Here is a 21,660-nt window from a genome sequence, read left to right on the forward strand (position 1 = left end):
GCATCGTAAGAATCATTTCATGCTTTGCACTTTCCATGATGATTCATTGCGATATGGGTTAATGGTGCGAGATGCAGTTTATACTTCTAGGCTTAACCGAAGTATACTTATTTTAATGGGTAATAATCTAGTCTTATAATTCATTTCAATGCCAAAGCTATTTGCCAGAAATGCATTTATGATTTCTTTATTTTGCATGATTCAATAAAAGTATTAATGACTAAGTTCCTTTGTCCTGAACATCCAGGACAAAAATATATCCTATATTCAACAATTAACCTCGCATGATTGAATTTCAACATTTAAAAATTAGGAAGGAAAACCTGGGATTGGGGTGAGATGTCCACGTGGATGCCCGGAGATGACCCTCTCGCAGCTGCGCCTTGGACTTTCTTAGGAGGCATCGCAATTGTGTCTTTCGGACGTGGAAGCAGCTTTACAACTTCTCTTTGGAATTCCACCGTCGCTCCCTTGCATCATCCGTCGAAAGTAGATTTAGAAGGCTCCCTCCTTGAAGTAGGGATTTCGGAAGGGGGTGCTTCAAAATTTCTCACGACTAAGACCCATTGAAGCCATGGAGAAGGCTTAATGGCCTTTGTAAACTCGCACGAACGGGAATAGAAAGGTGTGGAAAAGAAACAAGGTGCGGGAGAGCTCCAAGGGTTATTTTTGCATGGCCTAAGGGGGATTTTTAACAAAACATAGGGGGAAAAGGAAAGGTTATTTGGAGTAACCTTTTATGGGGGAAAAAAGGGGCTTGTAAAACCTAAGGGGAAATTTTTAGGGGGATACCTTCAAAGCCCAAGGTAAGGCTTAAGAGAGATTAAAAGCACGAGGAGGGGTGATAAGACCTTTAAGGTCTTAGTTCTTTTGGGGGAAAGGCTTACAAAGCCCAAGGAAAAGGGCTTATAGGGGGTTAAAAACCGGAGAGGGGGGGGGGGGGTGGTGGTTCCAAGGGAAAGAGGGCTTAAGGATTTAAGCACAGGGGGTGAGGGGTAAGGGTTTTAAAGCCAGGGGAAAGGAGGCTAAGAAGGCCCCCCCCCTTTGGAAGCTTGTATGCTTCCAGAAGATTACGTGGGGGGGGGGAGGGGGGGTGGGGTATTTATCTGTCCGACGGCGACGACGGTGTGTTGGTCAGGCGGCGAGGCCTGCGGCTGCAGGCGGTGGCGCTGGGAGGACAGTCCTTGTCTGGGCAGAGTGGCGACGCCTCGGCTTATCCCTCCCTTCTTCCACTATTGCAGGGTGGCAACACGGTTATTGGCAGCACCTCCTTCCTTCTACTATTGCAGGTCGGCGCACGGATATTGACAGCCCTCATTCCTTTCTATCTCCTTCCTCCATCACGGCAGCCCTTTGTTTAAATAGGGGAGGGGAGGGGGATCCTCCCTCTCCTAACGTGTCAAGAGGCATGGCACACATTACACCTGCGAGCTCCACCGAGGAGCTTCCGCCTCCTTTCTATTCCCCTCCCCCTCCAGCACGACTCTCGGCTGGGGAGGGGAATAAGAAAAAAAAAATTGCATTATCCTAAAGAAATTACCAAAATTGCCATATCATTATCCCCCTTTCCTATAAGAAGTAGTTCACGTGAAGAAGGAAATTTAGAACGTTACATTCTCTCCCCCTTAGAGGAATCGAGATGTCCTCATCTCGAGATAAACTAGGGATATTGATGGTTGAGAGTGCCTTCATCTACCCAAGTGGCATCCTCTTTGGGATAATCTTTCCACTGGACGAGGCATTCTCTCAAGGTTCTGGATCTTAATTGTCTCTCCCTAACATCTAAGATCTTGTAAGGCCTTAGTTCAAGGACTCCTTGAGTAGGCATTATAACCTGTTGATGGTCAAGTACATGGTTAGGATTAGGTACATACTTTTTCAATAAGCTGATGTGGAATACATTGTGAATCTTTAGATTCTCAGGGAGTTGCAATCTATAAGCATTAGGTCTTAGGCATTTGAGGATCTTGTACGGTCCACAGTACCTTGGACTTAGCTTCTTGCAATCTCCTAAGGATAGGGAACTCTTCTTTGGGCGTACACGAATGAAGACCATGTCTCCTTCTTTGAAGATTCTATCTTGACGCTTCAAATCCGCGTATGCCTTCTGTCTATCCTTGGCAGCTTGGATGTCCTGTCTTATTGACTTTATTTGGTCATCCATCTTTTCCAACATCTGCCTTGAAGCCTCAACCCTTCAGGTTGGATCTGAGAAGTTTAGGGGACTTCGACAGTCATGACCATACAATGCTTGGAAAGGGGTCATTTGAATTCTTTGTTGGTAAGAAGCATTGTAGGCAAACTCAACCAAAGGCAAATATTGAATCCACCTCTTTGGCTCACGACAGCAGTATGCCCTAAGCCTGTCTTCGATGACTTGATTTGCCCGCTTTGTTTGGCCATCCGTTTGGGGATGGTAAGAGGTGCTAAAACAGAGTTGAGTCCCAATAGCTTCAAAGATAGCTCTCCAGAAGTGTGACGTGAAGAGAGAATCACGATCACTAATGATTCTTCTGGGTAAACCATGTAGCTTGAATATCTCCTTGATAAAAAATCTTGCAATGTCTGAGGCTTTATAGTTTGTCTTTACTGGAATAAGGTGTGCAACCTTAGTAAGCATGTCAACCACAACCATGATGGAGTTGTATTCTCCTTGGACTTGGGGTAGGCCTACAACAAAATCCGTACTGATGAATTCCCATTTCATTTGGGGAATGTCAAGCGGTTGCATTTTCCCTGGCATCTTGACATGTTCGGCTTTGATACGTTGACAAGACAAACACCCGGTGACATATTTGAGAACGTCACCTTTGAGCCTCTCCCAATGGTAGCTCTTCCTACTGTATTAAGAGTTTTGGCATAGCCAGGATGTCTTGAAAAAGGGAAATCATGAGCTTTCCATAATATCTTCTGCTTAAGTGATTGACTTGCTGGTATACACAGCCTTGTTCTATAATAGATAGGTTCACTATTGATAGAAAATTCATGATACTTAGCCTGCAACTTTTGGTTTTGATCCTTGATAGAGATCTCCCTTAGCATTGTTTGGTAGGCCGGATCATGGCATGCATCCTCTCTAGCTAACTCAAGTATTGGATTGTTTGGCATAGATACTTTTGTAGCTAGAGATCTAGCTGTTGATGGACTCTGTAGGATTAGAGAATTAAGGAATGCCTTGAGACTAAGTGCATCGGCAACTACATTTTCTTTCCCTGGTCGGTACTTGATTTCAAAGTCATATTCCTCCAACACTTCAATCCACCGACGTTGCCTCATGTTGAGCTCGTTTTGGGTAAATATCCATTTGAGACTCTTATGGTCAGTTACTAGAGTAAACTTGTTACCCAACAGGTAGTGTCTCCAAAGCTTTAGAGCATGGATGACAGCTAGCAATTCCAGATCATGCGTAGCATAATTCTTTTCATGATTCTTCAATTTCCTTGAAGAGTATGCTACTGGATGACTTTCCTGCATGAGCACACATCCCAAGGCAAGTATGCTAGCATTGGTTACTACCTCGAACTCTTTATTGAGGAGAATGGAGCGGATATCTTCACCAAAGCACTTACGAAGGATCTGCTTCAAGTTTATCTTTAGAGACTTGGCATTGCGCCGAGGATATAGTTCACCTACGGGTGGATATTGAGGGGGGGTGTTAGATATGCTCAATGCCCCACCCTCATAAGGTGCCACCAATGATCCATGGTGCTCAAAGTTGTAAGGCCCCCATTATGAGGAGAAGCCATATGTGAGCTCGGACATTGGTTGAGTCGTGACTTGTATGTCGGATGAGGTCTATGTGACTGGATGGCAAAAAGGCGACCGTTGTGGGTCTAATCTTTAGGTTAGACAGAGTAGTTAAGCTGGTAGCAACTCTAGGTACATTGCATTGAGTTGCGGGATAAGAGAGTTATCAGGGGCCCTAGCCAATGGTAAAGGGAATATTCCCTAGAATATTATATTCCCTAGAATATTCCCTGGCCAACTAGTGGAGGTGCACATGGAAGGTCAACAGACACATGGGCACATGGAAGGTCAACAGACACATGTGGATATGGAAGGTCAACAGACACATGGACACATGGAAGGTCAACAGACACATGGACACATGGAAGGTCAATAGACACAGGTGCATATGGAAGGTCATCCATCATGACCCCCTTCACAAGCTATAAAAGCTAAACCCCTTCACAGCCATCAATTATCTATCTTTCACACAGTCAGAGTTGTTCCAGTTAGCCTTAAGCTCTTCACCTATCTTCTGTCTAGACCGCCATCTAAGCTTCACAGTGGAAGCGACAGAGCCATCTTTGTATCGGTTGTTTGGAGTAAAGAAATTTTGTTATTCTCCCCTTATCTGTTGTGTACTCTCTATCTCTTTCTCAGATTCTATTCGCTACGCCGTGTAAGTTTTTACACAAAGTGTCTTACAAATCTTCTGTAGTAAGAGCATAGGCCAGGAAAACTGCGGACTTCATGAACAATTTTCAAGTCTGGCCAAGAGACAATTTTGCTTTTATCTTTGCAAGATCCATCTTCACACCATCTTTAGAAACCATGTGCCCAAGGAAGTGAATTTCTTCCAAAAAGAATTCACTCTTCTTGCCATTAATGAGCAATTTGTTACGCTCAAGCTCATTAAAGACTGTAACTAAGTGTTTTCTATGCTCCTCTTCATTCTTTGAAAAGATAATCATATCATCAAAGGATGTGCCAACGAAACTTCGATAAGGGTGGAAAATTCTATCCATCAACTTGTTAAACGTAGCAAGAGCATTGGTCAATCCAAATTGCAAGACTAAAAATTCATAGAGACCAAATGTCGTTCTAAAAGCAGTCTTATGGATATCCTCTGGCCTGATTCTGATCTGATGGTACCCACTTTTCAAATCTATCCTGCTATACATTCTTGCTCCTTGTAATCGATCAAGAATGTCATCTATCCTTAGAATTGGAAACCTATTCTTGATCGTGTTTTTATTCAAGGCTTTGTAGTCATTACACATTCGCCAAGAGCCATCCTTTTTTTGAACTAACAACACAGGTGAAAAAAAGGGAGAACTACTAGGCTGAATTAGTCCCTTCTCTAAAAGCTCATTAACCTGTGTCATAATCTCTTTCTGTTGTGTTGCATTGGCCTTGTACGGTGGCCTATTGGGCGGACTAGTCTTTGGAATAAGATCTATGGTATGATCTTCAGGCCTCTCAGGGGGTAACTCTTTCGGTAACGAATCTGAGAAACAATCATTGAATTTATCCAAGAAATACTTTCATCTAGTACAGACACATTACTGTCAACTTCATTAACTTGCTTTGCAAAAACCAAGTACGTAGAAATATGATTTTTCATTATAGAAGTAATTGTAGAAGCAGAAACAACAGGGACAGACTCTCCTTTAAGCTTCACATCTAACACATGAGTCTTGCCTTTATGTACAAGAGTAATTGTTCTATTGTAAGTATCCAAGATAGCATGCTTCCTGTGGCACCATGGAATACCCAACAAAACATCACAGCCCTCTAAAGGCATAATATGGAACTTATTTGTGTCCACATAGCTCTAAATGTGCCTACGGAGTTTGCCAAGAATGGGGGTGGCAGGTTCAGTATGTCCTAGGCATGCCAAATCAGCTTGTCCAACTGGTCCCATTTCCTCAGGACGTATACCTAGCTTAGCTGCCAATGCCGGTTAGATAAAGTTTGCATGAGCTCCAGGATCAAAGAAAATAAGCACTGTGGAATCTTTGATCTTTCCCCAAGCTCTACACAATTGTGTAGCATCATCAGTTGATTGATCTCCCACCATATCAGGCACTAAGCCAATGTTGGGATTCTTTTTACTTGGCTCATCTTTATCCTCCGCATCTTTAGAAGATTGCTGTGAGCATTTAGAAGCAATATGGCCTTTCTGTTCACAAATAAAGCATTTTCCAGCCATCATTAAAGCCTTTCTTTCTTCAAATGTTTTGCCAAAAAGTGGCCTCTTTTGTCCTTTACTCTATTTAAAAGAAGTTTGAGGTTACTGCTGAAATCTTTTCTTCCAAAAAGACTTCTTTGTAAAACTGGTCCTTTAAGGAAATTGCTTCTTCTTCTTGCCAGGGTCTTGCATAAACTGAGAATCCTTCTTTTTAGTGCCTTTAAAGCTATCAACTTTTCCTTTCAACAATGCATTTGCCACACAGGCATTTTCAATTAATTGTACTATATTTGTAACCGTGGTCTTGGTACAATAAGCCCTGATGGCTTCGGGCAAACCACAGCAGTACTTTTCAATTTGTTCTGATAGGGGCACTGTGCTGTAAGAACTCATGGGCAAAAGTGCTTCCCAAAATTTCTTATTGTACTCTTCTAAATCCGTACAATTTGCCGCATCCAATTTATGCCATGCAGTCATGACATCTACTTCAAACGTGTTAGTTAACCATGAGGCTGCAAACAATTGTTTAAAATGGACCCAAGTGGCAGGTGCATATCCTTGCATCAACAATATGTTCCACCATTGCAAAGCATTACCTTTCAAAAAAGTTGCAGCCTTCCGCACCTTAGAAGTCTCAGTAAAATTCCCTCCAGTGTAAGTTGCATTAAACTGCTGTATAAATGTCAAAGCTTTCAGCTTATCTTGCATACCACTGAAGGTTTCAAACTTTAATGCTTGACCACCCTCTTTATAGTCGTTAGGCTTTGAACTTTTTGGTGTCAGGTTGTCATAGACAGGTGGCTGTAAAAAGGGGAGTCCCTTAGGCACATTATCAGCATTCATTTCACCTGTCTTAGCTGCCATATGCCCACTAGGCTGAAAAAAACCAGCCGCTGCATTTTGTACTCCAGGCATCAAATAAGGGCTTTGCAAAGTTTGATAACCGGGCTGTAGACCAATATTAGCATAAAGTGGGTTCACTGCCTCAATAGGCATCATTCCTGGTGGCCCTCTAGGCAAGTATCCTTGATAACCCGTGGGTAATCCAACCATTGCTTGAAAAACTAACCCACCACCAAAGCAACTAGGATAAGTAGCAAACTAAGGAGGAATAGTGTGCTGTGCCACTTGTGCATAATTGCCTTGACCATTCACTCCCTGATCCTGTGCTTGTGCTTCTTGTTGCATTGGACCTGTCTCCATGTTTGTGTTAGCCTGCTCTTTATCATTCTCAGTCTGTCATTTCCTGGTTGTGAGCTCCTGTCAGAGTCTGTGACAGGAGACAGAGGAGCTCTGTCAGTTCATTTTGTGGCTGTCCTGGTTAGCCAGCAGCCTGTGGGTGTCATACAGCCCAAACTGGGCTGTTTTTTGTGCAGTCTGCCCATTTTCTGGGCAGTCGGCCAGATCTGGCCAAAGTCGGCCAGATCTGGCTGGTCGGCCAAATCTGGCCAGGTCGGCCAGATTTGGCAGGTCGGCCAGTTTTCTGGCCTGGGGGCTATATATAGCAGCCCCCCCAGTCATTCCAGCATTATGCTCTGCAGGTTCAGCACTGCCTCCGTCATCTCCGTCTCCGGCATTGGTGCTGCCACTGCTTCCAGTCTGTCCTGGTCCCGTCACTGACGCTCCGGGCTGCGTGCAGGGACTGCTCTGTCCATTTCAGTGTATTCAGCATTCATCTCAGTCAGTGCAGACTTTCTTCCTTCATTCTCTGCTTTCTCTCTCCTCTCCTCTGTGTTCGTGTTCTTCTTCCGTTGCGCACTCTCACATGGTATCATCGCCTGATTGAGAGCACGGAGGACATACCCTCAGGAGTGAGATACCCTACTGCTGCTGCAAACTGATCAACAACTGCCAGGCGACTTCTACAGGAGGCCTTTCAGCCTGCGTTTTGCTGCCCACGCTGTCTGCAGAGGCTGCCACGTCATCCAGCAACGCAGAAATCCTGCGTTTTCCATCAAGCTGTCCCTCCTGTTGCTGGGCGACCTCCCTACAGGCTGCGTTTTGCTGTCCTGCTGGTCGCTTTCACTCCAGGCGGCACATTTTTGCTGGCGACTTCTTTCCTGGTGCTGGTGGTCTCTTTCCTAGTGATCGACATCAGTTATCTTTGCGTTTTGCAGATCTAGGTGTTTGTAGGCACTCTCTGCCTGCGTCTTGGTGGTTGGTGACCACTTTGCTGGTCCTATTTCGACAGCGGCACAACTTTCTTTGGTATTTTGCAGATTGGAAGATGTCTTACCAGTTTTCAGGCTTTGAAGACTCAGAAGATGAACTTCTTTCTCATCATTCCTCTGAGCGGAGGCGGGATTATCGTGAAGTTCGACATCGGAAAGAACCTCCTCGCACTCGTCCTTCTTCAGTCCATGCATCTCAGAGGGTTCCATCTACCGCGAAGGTTTCTTTAGTGAAGACTGCTTCAGATGTGCGGATGCCTTCCTTGATTCCCTCTATTCAGGTGCCGATTCTCCCTTCCTTTCCGAAGGAAGATAAGTTGGATGGTTCCAACTACTCCCTATGGTCACGCAAGGTGGCCTGCATCCTCGATACCTTTGACCTTTGGGAGCTTGTTTCTTCGCCCATCGACCGTCCCCCCGTGGATTCGTCCGATGGCACCTCTATGGACCGTGCAGCCTTATGGGATAGGCTCAACTCTTGAGCCCGTTCCTTTCTTTTTATGAGTCTCCATGATTTTGTTCTTGTACATGTTCACAGGTTACAGACCGCGGCGGAAGTGTGGACGAAGCTTGCGTCTTTGTATCAGCACAAGACATTTGCCCACACGATTTCCCTGGAGAAGAAGTTGCGGATGCTCAATCTTGATGGTTCTCCTTCCATGAAGGAGCACATCACGAAGATGGAGGATATGCGAGGCGAGCTAGCCTCTCTTGGTCGTCTGATATCGTCTGAGAATATGGCGATGATTCTGTTGACTCAGCTGCCATCACCCCGTTATGATGTCTTCTACACCAGCCTCATCACTTCGAGGACCCGTGAGACACTCCTATGGGAGGAGCTTTCCCCGCTTGTCTTGGAGCATGACGAGCGACTCAAAGAGGTGGAAGCCAGTGGCTCCACCAAGGCATTTATGGCCGGCTCAGATGGCGGCAAGAAGAAGAAACAAAAGAAGGAGAAGGCCAAGGACAAGGAGGAGGAGGACAAGAAGGATGCGAAGGAGAAGAAGCCCAAGTGTCCCCATTGTGGAAAGGGCACTCATCCCGAGGAGAAGTGTTGGCAGAAGTATCCCCATTTGAAGCCTAAGGAGAAGGACTCGAAGGCGGCCCCAGCCACAACAGAATCTGCTTTTGTGCATGTCTTTGTTGAGGAGGACACTGCCCTAGCTTCTACCACACAGGAGAAGCCTTGGCTCGTCGACAGTGGAGCATCTTCACATATGACCTTCCGTCAGGATTGGCTTCAGGATCTTCGTTCCAGAGGGGGTACAGTCACCATTGGTGACAATTCTACAGTTCCTGTTCAAGGCGTGGGGACTTTACCTATGTTTTCTGACAGGCGGTCTTTCTCCGCCAAAGTTCTCTATGTCCCTGATTTGGGTTTTAACCTATTATCTGTGCATGGCCTTACTCAGTTAGGTACCCGAGTCATTTTTACTCAGGATGCAGTCACAGTGGAGGATGCTTCTATAGGTGATGCTCTTTGGACAGGTACACAGGAGGGTGGGCTTTATACGCTCAGCCTTGGCTGCGCGGACTTCCCATGAGCTTGGGCTGCTTTGGCATGCTCGGTATGGTCATTTGAACCTTGATTCTCTTCGCCGGGCTTCTAGGAGGAAGATGGTGGAGGGACTTCCTGATTTCCCTCCTCTACACACTTTGTGCCCTAGCTGCTTGAGGGGCAAGCAGCATCGGCAGCCTCACCCGCAGGTTGCTTCTAGGAGGGCTACTTCTCCGCTTGAGTTGGTTCACACCGACCTTTGCGGACCTATGGGCACGGCCTCCCTTGGGAAGGCCAAGTATTTGATGCTGATTGTGGACGACTTTAGTCGTTATGTGTGGCCTTATTTCTTGGAGTACAAGAGCGAGGCGTACTCTCGTTTCTGTGAGTGGCAGGTGTTTGTGGAGACCCAAACAACTTCCAAGGTTCGTGGCGTTCGAGCTGATCACGGTGGCGAGTTCACTTCTCACCTTTTCTCTCAGTTTTGCAGGGATCATGGTATTCGGGTGGAGTATTCCCATCCGAACACACCATCAGAGAATGGTGTGGTGGAGCGTGCGAATCGGACCATGATTGAGATGGCCCGATCTATGCTGGAGCATAGGAGTCTTCCTCATTTCCTTTGGGGTGAGGCGGTGGCTACAGCGGTGCATATTCGCAACCGCTCTCCGACTTCGGTGTTACAGGACATGACTCCGTATGAGGCTTTCTTTGGGAAGAAGCCTTCCGTGTCCCATTTTCGCATCTTTGGGTGCGATGCTTTTGTCCATGTGGACAAGAAGAAGAGGAAGACGAAGTTCGACTCTAAGTCGAGAAAGCTTATCTTCGTTGGTTATAGTACGACCATGAAGGGATATCGGCTCTACGACCCGACGACGCGGAAGGTTGAGGTGAGCAGGGATGTGATCTTTGATGAGGCTTCGGCCTCTGAGGATCCGATTGATGGTTCCATTACAGATGTTTCTTCATCATCGACGGACCCCCCCCCCCCCCCCCCCCCCCCCCACCTTCTCTTCCTTCACTTCCTTCCAGGATGCCCCTTAGCACCCCTCCTATTCCTTCTCCTTCGGCTTCCCTTTCTCCTTTGGTGGATGTGCCTCCGTCTACTACGAGCTCTTCTACCGTCACTTCGGGATCTTCACGGGATATACAGCCTTCTTCAGATGCGGAGGATCTACCTTCACTCGGTGAGGGGGAGTCCCTCTCCGATTTGGGTGCTTTGCAGGTTCTGGAGACCCCCCGGTCTCCCTCACCGCAGCAGGAGTCTCTCAGGATTCCTTTATGGTATCGCCGGCTCATGCAGGATTCAGGTGTTACTCACTTTCCTGCTTCTTCTACAGGTCCACGTCGATCAGCACGTTTATAGGCCCAGCGGGATAGTTCACTATGTGTGAACTATGCTCTTATGTCACAGATTCTTCAGGATTCCGAGCCTTCCACTGTAGAGGAGGCTCTTGCACAGGATATTTGGAGACAGGCTATGCAGGCCGATACGTGGGAGCTTGTTCCGCGTCCCGCGAAATGGAAGGTGATTGGTGTGAAATGGGTCTTTAAGACCAAGTATCTTGCAGATGGCTCCTTGGACAAGCATAAGGCTAGGCTTGTTGCCAAGGGTTTTGCACAGCCTGGAGGGTTGGACTACTTCGAGACTTTTGCTCCTACAGCTAGGATGTCCACCATCCGAGTTCTTTTGGCTCTTGCTGCTCACCACCGTTGGCCTGTCTATCAGATGGACGTCAAGTTTGCTTTTCTGAATGGCGTTCTTGAGGAGGAGATTTATGTTTCACAGCCTCCTGGTTTTCTTGTGCAGGGGAAGGAGGATCATGTCTACAGGCTGCGGAAGGCTCTTTATGGCCTAAAGCAGGCTCCTCGTGCTTGGTACCAGCGGATTGACCGCTTCTTTTTATAGAGTGGCTTTGCGCGCTCCGCTTATGATCCCAACCTCTACTTACGGGTTGTGGATTCTCTTTCGGTGTTCCTTATCTTGTATGTGGATGATCTTATCATTACAGGGAGCGACACTCAGCAGGTGGAGAATACACGGTCCATTCTTCAGCAGGAGTTTGACATGACGGATCTAGGGATCCTTCACTTCTTTCTAGGCCTGGAGATCTATCAGATGGCACAGGGCATTTTTATCTCGCAGCACAGGTACATCTCCGAGCTTCTTTCGGAGTTTGATATGGCTGCGTGTCGGCCTATATCATGCCCCATGGACCCCGAGTCCAAGCTTTTGACAGCTGGAGTTTCTCTTACCGATCCCACCCATTACAGGTGCCTTGTCGGCTCTCTTATCTGGCTGCTTCACACTCGGCCGGATATCTCTTTTGTGGTGGCTTTATTGTCTTCTTTTATGCAGACTCCTACCCAGGATCACTGGCAGGCGGCCTTGCGGGTTCTTCGCTATTTACAGGGGACTCGATCCTTCAGGATCATGTATGGAGATGGGATTACCCTTTCTGGATGGAGTGATTCTGATTGGGCAGGTGATGTGGATTCGAGACGATCCACTACAGGTTATGCTTTCACCCTTGGATCTGGTGCTGTCTCTTGGAGCAGCAAGAAGCAGCCTACTGTGGCACTTTCTTCTACAGAGGCTGAGTATCGGGCCCTATGTTCGACCGCTATGGAGGCAGTTTGGCTCCGTCGCTTACTCGCGGAGATTGGCTTTTCCCAGACCGGACCTACGGAGCTGCGCGTGGATAACCAGAGTGCTCTTGCTCTGGCCAAGAACCCGGTGTTTCATGCTCGCACGAAGCACATTGAGGTTCAGTATCGCTATGTTCGAGAGCGGATCGTGGATTCGGAGCTGGTGGTGGTCTATTGTCCTACGGCGGACAATGCAGCTGATCTCTTTATGAAGCCTTTGCCTCAGGCTTCTTTGCTTCATCACATGAGGTTCTTGGGTCTTCAGTCTCTCCCAGGAGTTGAGAGGGGGTGTTAGCCTACTCTTTATCATTCTCAGTCTGTCATCTCCTGGTTGTGAGCTCCTGTCAGAGTCTGACAGGAGATAGAGGAGCTCTGTCAGTTCATTTTGTGGCTGTCCTGGTTAGCCAGCAGCCTGTGGATGTCATACAGCCCAAACTGGGCTGTTTTTTGTGCAGTCTGCCCATTTTCTGGGCAGTCGGCCAGATCTGGCCAAAGTCGGCCAGATCTGGCTGGTCGGCCAAATCTGGCCAGGTCGGCCAGATTTGGCAGGTCGGCCAGTTTTCTGGCCTGGGGGCTATATATAGCAGCCCCCCCAGTCATTCCAGCATTATGCTCTGCAGGTTCAGCACTGCCTCCGTCATCTCCGTCTCCGGCATTGGTGCTGCCACTGCTTCCAGTCTGTCCTGGTCCCGTCACTGACGCTCCGGGCTGCGTGCAGGGACTGCTCTGTCCATTTCAGTGTATTCAGCATTCATCTCAGTCAGTGCAGACTTTCTTCCTTCATTCTCTGCTTTCTCTCTCCTCTCCTCTGTGTTCGTGTTCTTCTTCCGTTGCGCACTCTCACAGTTTGGTGTCTTTTCCACATGCTCACGCACTTCAGAGGTTTGCCTTTTTGAGCGCTCCATGGTATGATGTGATGACTCAGCCTGAGAATCCTCATTATGTGACTTCAAAATTTTTTGCATCCGAGGATTCTTTACCAGCTGTTCAAAAGAGCCAACCATACTAAGGAGTTGTGCCATAAACAAGTCCTGTTCTTGCTCCTCATTCTGTGGTTCAATCTCGGTTCTAGAAGGTGCTGACACCTATGCACCAATACTCTCTCTTCAGTGTCTATGAGCAAAAGAAGAACTCTCTTCTTCATGGGGGAGTTTTCCTTTGCCTTTATCCATGTCTGCCATCTCTGTAGTCTTGTAATCTCTGTAAAATCTGTGTGTATGGCCTTTTCACCCAAAACTGTCCGAGCTTAAATTCTTACAGAAAAGAATTCAAATCCCGGGGATGGAACCATGAAACCGGTCTATGACTCACATTAAGTAGTAGTTCCTTCAATTAACACCTGGTCTTTTCGCACACACACAAAAACAGAGACCTCACTCTCTTGCTGAACACTAGATTGGCCCCGAAGACCAGCGCCCCTCTCGGTTTTTCTTTATCTATTAAAAGATGGAAAGTTACAAAAATGAAATGTTCCAAAATACGTAACTTGAGAACCGTTGGTTTTCATATTTTCTGAGTAAATCCCAGTTGCATAAGGACAATACAACATGACCGGAACAACATCCCTTTTAGGAAAGCATTTTCTGTAACCATAACTCAACGATGTATGTGCAGAATTGCAGTTTGTAGATCTCTGAATTCACTGTTCTTACTGTCTAGCATGGCCAGAACAACATCCCTTTTAGGAAAGCATTTTCTGTGACCAAAACTCAATGATTCATGTGTAGAATTGCAGTCTGCAGATCACTGAATTCACTGTTCTTACTGTCCAACATGTCCAGAACAACATCCCTGTTAGGAAAGCATTTTCTATGACTAAAATTCAATGATTCATGTGTAGAATTGCAGTCTGTAGATCTTTGAATTTACTGTTTTTACTGTCTAGCATTAAAACAGTCCCACAAGCAGCACTAAATCAGAGCTGAAAAACCCTGTTCCTATGTGGCATGGTCATTAATTCCTTTACTTCTTGCATTGGAGAAGCCAACAACTACTCCTGAACTTGGACAGTGAGGCTCTTGCCTCAGCAAAAGTGCAAACAAAACACAAAACTGTACCTTCGATGGAATCAGCCCATCATGCAAAGCATTTTCTCTGAGAATAGAGAGAGAGTTGATTAGAGGGAGTAAGCTCTACCTCCGTACATGAGTCAGAGACAAAGAAGTACTCTCCATGGCTGATGAAATTGTAGCAATCTGCCCTCAGCTCCTCCAAAACTTCATTTTTAGATTTGCCCCTTGTGTCTATTACGTTTTTTTTAATGCTCTCTCTCTCTCTCTCTCTCTCTCTTTTGGGAATTTGTGTCACATGGCATACATGTAACAATTTTCCTGTTTAAACCTTCCGGTCTAAAATTCTCCATGATCGGTGTAAAATTTGACCTTGGCACACCAGAGAATTAATCCTCGTGCAAAAATGAAGATAATGATGTGAACAGATTCGGGGGTCCAAAAATAACAACTCCCTAAATTTTAGGGATGGCGACCCCTGCATTCGTTGAGTTGTTCTGAGCAACTTTTATCATTGCAACCACATCAAAAAGTGTAATGTGACTCAGTTACAGTGACTTTTATTCCGTGAGCATTTTTACATGTGCATCTTCTATCTTGGCCAGGCTCATTGTCTTGCACCATCTCCAGTGACTAAGCACATAGTCCCAAACCACTGGCATTCTATTCTTCAGTGTCCATTCAATATGGAACCAGTTCTAAGGCTCAGACGAACCATTAGTCCAATTTGTCCCAATGGTTGCCTCTTTTGGCCATGCAAAGATCCCGGCTTATTTCAAGAGAACTCTGGGGGTAAAAAGCAACAACAACTAAAGAAAAGAAAAATAAAATATTTATATAAGTAAATAAGGAAAACATCTGCAAAAAGTATCACCACCTTGTGACATGGGCTAAATTAGGAGAAAAGAATGCAATAAAATAATACAATTAGCCAGCAAAAACTGGCTAACCTAATCGAAAAGCTGCCAACTACAACATAAATGAATAAAATAATCTGTAATCGGTCCTCTAGTTGCCACGTGGCACCATCACCTGCGTGACAAATTGCCCGTACATACTGTCTGCTGAAAATGCCCATTGACTGACATAAATAATGAATAGTGAATAATGCTCTCTAAGAGTACCTTCGAGAGAATTGATTGCACCAATGGTAACTTGAGAAATGCTAGTCCATGAGATGAATAATCTCTAACATGGGGGATGAGAGAATTCTATAGAGAGAAATTCCAAAGTTTCATAATGAGAAATGCTTAAAAATTGTTGCTGCCTTGCTCAAACAGTGAAATTGTCATTTACAGTTTAGGACCACCAAAAAGACTGTTGCCCCTCTCCTATATGTTGTCACTTGTACCAAAAGGACCTTGAGCTGTTGTCACTATAGTTAGAGAGCTTCAAGTTGATATCACATGCTGTAGGAATGATCCTTGGCAGCTGTAAATCGCATCAGCAACATCTCCGTGCTCTCTGACCGCCTCCTTCTCTCTCACAATGGCTAGAACAAACTTCCACTAACCCCTAAAAACGTTTCTTTCCCTTGTATGGGCAAGTTTTGCCAAGTGGCAGTCTTCTAATCCCATTTTTCAACATTATCTAGCTTATTCAATTAATTTTTAAAAGATTAATTTAAAAAATTCATTTAATAACTAATTTGGTACCCAGAAAATAAACTCCACCAGCCAATAATTATATTGGTTAGGCCAATTTGTTTTTAGAAGGCTATCACTTGCCAAAACTTGCCCATGTAAGTGGAAAAAACGTTTTTGGGACCTAGTAGTAGTCTATTCCAACCATTGTAAGAGAGGAGCGTGCTAAAGAGCAAGGAGATGCTACTAATGTGATTTGCAGCCACTTGGGTTCTAAAGCAAGTGACAACAATTTGGAGTCCTCCAAGGTGCATGTGATAGTAGCCCAAGGTCCTAGTGCAATTGATAACATATAGGAGAAAGCAATAACCTTTCTGGTGGTCCTAAGTTGTAGATGACAACTTACATGCCTATTTGAGCAAGGCAGCAATAGCTTTTCAGCCTTTCTCACGATGAAACTTTGAAATTTCTCTCTCTACAGCATTTTCTCTCATTCTTCAACCATTTTCCAACTCCCCTCAACAAAATCCAACCATTTGAATCATCAAAGGTGGAGACATTGAAAAATCTCTGCTGTAAACCCTAATTTACAACAAAAATTATGGTTTACAACCACCTTGGGATGTGTGCTTAGAATTGAGCACCTAGAACTTGAATTCCAAGAGTTGATATTAAAGAATTTCAGGATAATTCAAGAGGACAGCCAGCCCATATCAAATTTGGAACCTAATCTGTCTTTCAAGGAGTAAGGTGAAGGCCAACCCCCAAGAAAACCAAGGGGGAAATTGATTTGAAGACTTGTTGGTTAGTTTTGAGAGCAAGAGATAACTAGATTAGCAAAGCATATCAAAGAATCTTAGTTGTACAATGTTCTCCTTTTATTTGCAATAAAAGCTGAAGAAATATCGCGAGGGGTGACGGTTTTGGGGCCAATGGGTTGTCCATTGTCCAAGATTAAAGTGGTAAAGTGTGCATTTTCACTGTTTGGTTTATGTGGATTTTGTGCTTGCTATCATTGTTGATTACTCAGGTCATTACCACCCTATTGGAGAAGGAAGGTTGGTTTCAAGGTTCCATTGTTGGAATACCATCAAATCCCTTGACTTTTGAAATTGACATGGAGTTTCAGCCTTTAGGCTATTATGAACTGTAAGATCCCTATGTTGCTAGCTCTTTTGTTAGATCAAAAGCTTGATGGGGAGAGTTATCGCATCTGGCGTGTAATGATGCTTGCTATCTTGGAGTCTTATGATTTGGTGGAGCTTGTGACCAAGGCTATAGACCGTCCTATAGTTCATGATCCCTCCAAGCTTTCTTCGGATGAGAAAGTTGAACTGATGAAGGTACAGGTGCATTGGGACAAATTAAATGCCCGTATCCATTCTTTCCTCTTTCTCTCATGCACTCCAGCCGTCATTGCTCACATCGAGCACTTGGCTGTGGCTCGGGACATATGGCTAGAGCTTGATTAAATGTATAATCGGATGACCATGATGGAGTGGGTGTTCTTGGAGGTTCAAATGAGGACTTTGAGTCCTAATAACAAGTCTTCTTCTATGTGGGAGCATGTTAATAAGCTTCGGCAATTGTTGATTCATGTCCAAAACATCGGGAAGGCGATTACCTCGGAGGACATGGCGATAACTCTTCCTTCTCAGTTACCATCTTGATTTAGTGCATTTTACAACTCTTCATTGGGAAGAGTTGGTTCCTATGGTTTTGGACCAAGAGGAGCAATTGACAGGATAGAATGCTTCCAAATCGGAGGCATTGACAGGTCAGTCCTCTCAGAAGAAGGGAAAGGACCAAAAGGAGGAGGACAAATAGAAGGATTTCACTTGTCACATTTGTGGCAAGACAGGCCACTGGAAGAATAATTGCCCTCTTCCCCCACTTGGAGGTGATTGAGGCATCAATCCCTAGGGCTTTTGATGCTATGTTGACGGCCCCATACCCTTGTGAGTGGATTGTTGACAGTGGTGCCTCTCGGCACATGACTCTTTTTGTAGTAGGTATTGCACATTTGCAGCCTTCACATGGACAGATTCTCATCAGTGATAACTCTTCTGTCCTTATTCAAGGGAAGGGTAATATGTAGCTTATTTCAGATGAGCAAGGTGGTGCTCATACTTCAAAGGTGCTTTACGTGCTAGGCTTGGGTTATCATTTGCTTTTGGTACACAAGATTTGTACCCTCGGCCTCTTGGTTGAGTTTCACGAGGATTCTTTTCGCATTCTTGATCTCGTGGATCGAGATAGGTGTTTACTTTCGGTTATGAGGAGAATGGAGTCTACAAGTTAAGGTCTCCTTTTGCTTTGACATCTCTTCTTATCTCTTAGGCATAGTCCCCGAGCTTTGGCATGCTTGGTTTGGTGATCTAAATTATGATTATTTTCAGCAGAAGGCTTCTAGGGGATAGCTTGTTTGAGGTATGCCGGACATTGTGGTGAGCTAGCATCTGTGTGTATCTTGCATTCATGGCAAACAACATTGTGATATCATTTCCAGCAAGGCTTCAAGGCGGTCTTCAGCACCCTTGGAGCTCGTATCTATAGATTTGTGTGGACCTATGGGGACAGTCCCAGAGCTTGTATTTCATGTTGATTGTGGATGCTTTTAGCAAGATGACATGGGCTTTTTTTTGCAATTGAAGTCAGAGGCGTTCTCCCACTTCAAGGATTGGTTGCTCTTTGAGGAGAACCGATTGGGCTGAAAACTGAAGACTTTACGATTAAATAAGAGTGCTAGGTTTTGTGTAGATCGTGGTATCCATTAGGAGTTTGCAAATACAAACACACCTCAAGAGAATGGCATACAAGAGCAAAAGAACCGAAGTGTGATTGAGATGGCTTGCACCATGATGGACCATAGACAGACACCTCAATGTCTTTGGGCCAAGGTGTGGCTACTGCAGTCCACATCCTTAATCGATTCCCCACTTTGGCCGTTGTTGGTATGACACCTTGCGAGGCCTTTTTTGGGTCTAAGCTTGATGTTTCTTATTTCAAGGTTTTGGGGTGACCCCTATGTCCATATTTGGAAGACACAATGTGATAAATTTGAAGCGGCTTCTCGAAGACAAGTGTTTGTGGGCTATAGCTTGCAGTCCTAGGATTACTGATTGTATGATTATGTTAAGTGGGACATCTACACAAGTCGAGATGTTCGGTTTGTGGAGGTTCCAGTCTTAGAGGGGAGTGAGAAGCACCTTGTACTTGGAGATCTTGCGATAGTTGGATGCCAGGGACTGTATCTATGGAGCCCGCTCTCCTCGTAGAGATGCTTCCTCTTCAGATGAGGATACTACTTTTCCATTGACTTTCCCGCTTGTACCACTGCGGGTGAATGTACCAGAGACTTTAGCAGATGGTGCATGGGGAGGAGAGATTTGGCCTTCTCCTCGTTGGGTACGAGACACACTTTGTGATTTAGGGATTGAGGGAGTCCCTGAGGGAGTGGCAACTGTAGGATGGACTGCGGCGGTCTTTGAGGAACCAAGCACATGCTATTGAATTTGTTTGTACTAACTATTGTTTGATGACCTATGCCATCTAGGATAGGGAGCCCACCTTCATGAAGGAGGCTTTGCAATCACATCATTGAAAGAAGACTACGGAGCAGTAGTTGGATGCTATTGAGCGGAATGGCACGTGGGATCTTGTGCCTTGGCTTGTTCATAGAAAGGTGATTGGTGTAAAATGAGTCTTCAAGACCAACTATCACGGTGATGGTACTATGGATAAGCACAAGGCGCGACTTGTTGCAAAGGGCTTTGCATAGTGGTGAGGGGTGGATTTCCATGACACTTTTACACCTATAGCTCGGATGGCTGCCATTAGAGCTGTTCTTGCCTTAGCTAGCCATGGGAGATGGCCGATTTATTAGCTTGATGTAAAGTTTTTCTTCCTCAATGGTGATTTGAAGGAGGAGATCTATGTTGAGTAGCCTCTTGGCTTTTCCTTATCAAATGGATAGTTGTACAGGTTGAAGAAGGCCCTTTATGGCTTCAAATAGGCTCCATGTGCTTGGAATGTAATTTCATTGGCCAATAATTAAATTGTCTAGGCCAATTTGTCTCTCGATTATCCTTGATCAGTTATCAGCCCTTAGATCGGCATTGAATAATTAATTAATGTCTAGTCTCTAATGTCACCACTGACATTAGTGGCTAAAAAGTTGGTCTAGGCCAAATCTGACACTAGGTACCACCTAGTACCTGTTGTTGAGAAACCCTTCACCCTTCACCGGCAGTTTGCGTTTTTGTGTTTTTGCGTTTTGCGTTTAGGGTTTGTAGCCCCAAAAAGGGGTGCTATCGTAGATTGATTGTGCCTATTTATAGGCCACCCTCTTATTCATTCCTTACGGTTCATTCAGTCCGTCACCTCTCTCCCCAGCCTCTCCACTACCCTCACACCCCTTCAGGAGGACATTGTGGTTCATGGTTGTCTTCATCATCTTCCTTGTGCTACGACACTCTTGTTCCCTTGTATCACATTCACTCCTTGATTCGGAACTTTATCATTCCATTCATCAGAGTTTCTTCTCTCCTCTTCTCTTCTCCATGTTTGCCGAGCTCACTCCGTGTTCCTCCTTGCAAACCCTACTGTCTCGCTAGTACGCCATCTTTTGATATGGTATCAGAGCTGGATCTGCTCAAACAGCGGCAAAGATCTTCCACTCGAGTGAAGGCAAAGACCGGTGGCGGGTTCGGCATCCACTTCTCTTCTTCTTCCGTTGCATCAAAATCTCGTTTTTGCAGATTTCAGGTATTTCAGCTTGCTGCCCACATCCCAAACGCAGAGGACATCGCGGTCCAAGCTGGCCATTGCTGTCTAGAACAGTCTGGCTCCTGTTTCTAGCCTATCACACACTGTTCAGAGATGATTTCAGCATATTGATTGCTATTGCTATTTTTTTCTTGCGTTTTTAGTATTTCTCTCACTTGCTGTCTACGTTTTTAGTATTTCTCTCTCTTGCAAGCTGTCCTACCTGCATTTTTAGTCTTTCTCTCTCTTGCAGACTGTCTTGCTTTTAGTCTTTCTCTCTCCTCACCTGCGTTTTTCTACTAGTTGCAACCTCTTACTGCTAGCCGCATCCTCCTCCCACTAGCAGCTCACTTCTAGCCCTTCCACTACCCTTCCACCCCTTGAGGTGGACATTGCGGTTCGTGCTTCACATTGCCCTCACACCCCTTGAGGCGGACATTGCGGTTCGTGGTTTATGGTGGTTGACCTCTTCCTTCTTCAGCAAGGCACATTTTGTTATCCGTGGCTTCTTTACCAACAGATCACCAGACTACTGGGTGCTCCTATTGTGGCATCACCAGACACACCACCGATGCTTGCCGACTTCGACCTTTGCTCCCCACCCCCCCGGAGTATATGTGTCTTTCACCAGGGACTCCTTGTGCCACCTCTCCTTTCTGGGCCACAGAGATCATTCTACATCGGCTATTAGAGTACTATGCTCAAGGCAATAAGACGCATCCAATGCGCACCAAGTCCTTTCGAGTACATGGAGGATCGATAGCGCAGATCATCGCAATGCCAACGGTAGTCTTCTTCCACTTATTTTCAAGTACAGTGGCTTCCACGACCTATGGATCTGCAGTCTGCTCCATCGAGAGACAGTGATTGTTTGATACCGTCTCCTCGTCAGTCTGCTCCTTCGAGAAACAGTGGCTACTCGACTCCTTCCTCTTCTTCGGTTACCCAATGCGCTCCACTGAGAGACAGTGACTGTTGCCCGCCTCTTGCTTATTCTAAGCCTCGCTCTTCTCCACCCTCGACTACTCAGGTTCGAGAGGCTACCTTTGGGAGCTCTTCGGCACCC

At 45.5% G+C, this 21,660-nt stretch overlaps 1 protein-coding gene and 1 pseudogene across 8 annotated transcripts in view; one reads left to right on the forward strand and one right to left on the reverse strand.

The window, feature by feature from the left end:
• LOC148029740 (primase-helicase Twinkle, chloroplastic/mitochondrial-like) overlaps positions 1–21,660 on the forward strand; it is a 123,563-nt gene that overhangs the window by 14,661 nt on the left and 87,242 nt on the right. The gene's annotated exons all lie outside the window — the stretch shown is intronic.
• On the reverse strand, positions 5,183–6,847 carry LOC148029741 (uncharacterized; annotated as a pseudogene).

This window comes from Lygodium microphyllum, chromosome 10 (assembly GCF_053477565.2).
Source record: "Lygodium microphyllum isolate KBCC chromosome 10, Lygodium_microphyllum_v1.1.10, whole genome shotgun sequence".
NCBI lineage: Eukaryota > Viridiplantae > Streptophyta > Polypodiopsida > Schizaeales > Lygodiaceae > Lygodium > Lygodium microphyllum.